Raw genomic sequence first — 3,131 nt, 5'->3', positions numbered from 1 at the left:
TCTAGTCGGGAGTGGTGCTGACTGAAAACAGATGATTTGGAGCGATTCGCGCGCCATCTGTTGGTCATTCTAAGGACTTATTGAACTACCCTCGTATCTATTATATCTTATTAAAATTTAATATAGAAGCCTGAAATGTTAAGTATATTTAAATACTACCATTCTTAATGTTTCTATATTTTTATAAATATTTCAACAAATTTTATGTGTAATTAAAATAAACTTTTTTTAAATCTCATCGAACTTATTCCAAGTTACGTTTTTTGAATTTTCAAAATTTATGTAATTACTTATTCTGATTGGAAATAATTGAACCTCTTGCGATTAAAAGCGGGGATTCTGCTTGAGAAGAAATGTGCTGAAAGTAATTAAAAAAAAAATCATTCGAATTTTACTTTTAAAGACTGATAATTGTATACAATTTCCAGGCGCATCTTTCTGATTCTTCAACAAGAATTTTTATATTTTTTAGTTTTTTAAATCAGTTTATCCTACGTTTCTAAAACTCCTCTGAACTTTAAATTATTTTTTAATCTCATCAATTCTACTCATTATTTATTGAATTTATTCGATTATTTGCACTTTTAAAAAATTTGTAATGTTATCGAATTAAAAAATGTTGATTTTAAAACGTTTTACACGCTTTTTCGAAATTTTAGGTAATTTTTGATGTGTTTAAAAATCTTCTTTAATTTTCTTTTAAAGCACATTTTACAAATTAACAAATTATTAAATATTTTCACACGTTACTTAGGAACATAATTCTTTTTTCTAATCTTGTCTGGTCTTCTAATCTTTAAAAATGATTCAAATTTTTCCTGATTTTTTTTTTTTTTTGCAAAATTAAAAAAACATTGCCTTTAAAAATCTTCAGATACTTGGACAATTTTTGACGTATTTTTGAATGTTTTTAAATTCTTTAAAATAATCTCCTAAAATTAATTTTTCGAAATAAAAAATTATTTTAATTATTTCTAGGAACCTAAAATAATTTTTTTCATTTTCGTAAAACCTTACTAAATTCTTGAAAAATCTTTACAAGTTTTGATTTTATTTCAATCCTTTCAAAATTTCTTAATATCCCTAAAACTTTCTCAAATTTGAAAGTAGATTTTTAAAGCAACATATAATTGAAAAAATTGTGTAACAAAATTGCACAAGAAGGCCTAATAAGATCTATTCATTATAATATTACAAAATTGAAACATTATGCTTGAAAATTTTGTACAGTCTGCTTTTAAATTTTAAGAAATCCTTTCACATGTTTAAAATCCTCTTTTAATATTCTCATGAAGTACTTTTTTTTTTTAAATAAAAAGTCATTACAAATTTTCCTACCAATCTTGAAAAAGTTCTGTTTCTAAACTTGTCGAACCTTCTAAGCCTTCTAATCATTAAAAACTATTTAAAATTTTCCTGATTTTATTTGAAATTCGGCAAAATGAAAAAGATTACTTTATATCTGCAGATTCTTTATTGATAATTTTAAACATAGTTTAAAATGCATTGGAATTTTTTTAAATCAATTTTTCAAAATAAGAAATTATATTAATTATTCGTACAAACCGAAAAGAATATTTCCATTTTCATAAAACCTTAAAAAATTCTTTAAAAAATCTTTACAAATTTTAATTATTTTCTAATCGTTTCAAAATTCCTAAATATCTCTTAAACTTACGCAAATTTGAAAGCACATTTAAAAAAAAAATAAATGTAAGAAAAAATTTACAACAATATTGAGCAAGAAGGTTTGATAAGAATTAATTTCCTTCTTTTTTTCTAAAATTATAGAACATAGCAAAATTGCCTGAACTTTCATTCTGTTGACACCCTGCGAAATTCAGTTTACTTAAAAACTCCTCCAAATAGCCAGTTAGCGACCGAAAACGAATCGTGAAGTCGGAGGGGCCTCGGACTCGTGCTCGTGCATTTTCGGCACTACAGGAGGCTGGCCTACGCAACATGTACAACATTCATTGTACGCAATTCACGGACACGCTACGCTTGAATGTGTCGCTCCCAAATGGGATTGTGGTGGGGGCCGAAAAATCCCACGTTCTGGAGACACTGCTAGCGGGCTATACGGTTACGCCGGAGAGAGGGGCTGACTAATTAAAAAAAGACGCCCAAAGAGCGGGAAGTTTGAACTAAGTACTTTAATATAACGTCATGGGAATGCAGATCACTTATTCGAAAAAATATTCGAAACGTAAAAGTAACTCATAAATGTCATAATGGTAAAATTCTTCAAGTGTAGAATGTATTTTCTCAGGCATATTCCATTCTTTTGTCGATTGATGACCTTTCAGTGTCCCGCAATACAATCAACTGTACGAAATTTGAGATGAGAGTACCCGATCTGACACACTAACCTCAAATTTTTGATATTTTATTTCGTGACACTAAAAAATCTCGAATCGACAAAAGAATGGAACATGGCTGAGAAAATAATTCTACATTTGAGAAATATATCTATTCGGGCCTTTATAACTTACTTGTAATTTTAGCTTATTTTATCCTAAAAAGTTGTATGCATTCCTATGTTAAAGATATACGTATATGAACAGTTGTCAACAACTGTGCTAACCTTCCTGAAACTTGCACCCATTTGTCCATGACCGTGAGGTCATGCTGCAATACTCAATATGCCACGAAATATTTGAGTTGGTTTTTGATTCTATAATATTAATTTTTAGTTTACAAATTGTACAATTTCAAGAAAATGAGAAATCAGCCGTGCTAATCAATCGCATGCTAACGAATTGCGACTGCTTCAACTGCCAATGTAAGAAAAAACATTATTATTGATAGTATCTCTTTATTGATTGAAAATAGACCCTCGCTTTGGGCACATTCACAGTTCGAAAATTTCCTTACAGTGGGCGTATCAGTACAAGGCAGAGGCAACCAATGGGCGTTCCTGGACACAAATATCCTGACGATTCGTGGTAGAGATATAGGCCCCTCCAGTGGGGGACATTCGTGAGCGTATACATTTTACGGCGGACGACATAGGTGGAAGTTTACTGTTATTATTACACCATTAAGCCATTTCCCTTTCGGGGTAGGCGTGGCTCACTCGGCAGGGGAAAGGAGTAGTGTGTGGATGGGATAGAGATTTTTCAGATTGA

Source organism: Belonocnema kinseyi, chromosome 7 (assembly GCF_010883055.1).
Source record: "Belonocnema kinseyi isolate 2016_QV_RU_SX_M_011 chromosome 7, B_treatae_v1, whole genome shotgun sequence".
Taxonomy (NCBI): domain Eukaryota; kingdom Metazoa; phylum Arthropoda; class Insecta; order Hymenoptera; family Cynipidae; genus Belonocnema; species Belonocnema kinseyi.
The sequence above is the reverse complement of the archived record's forward strand: the minus strand, read 5'-3'. Positions refer to the sequence as shown.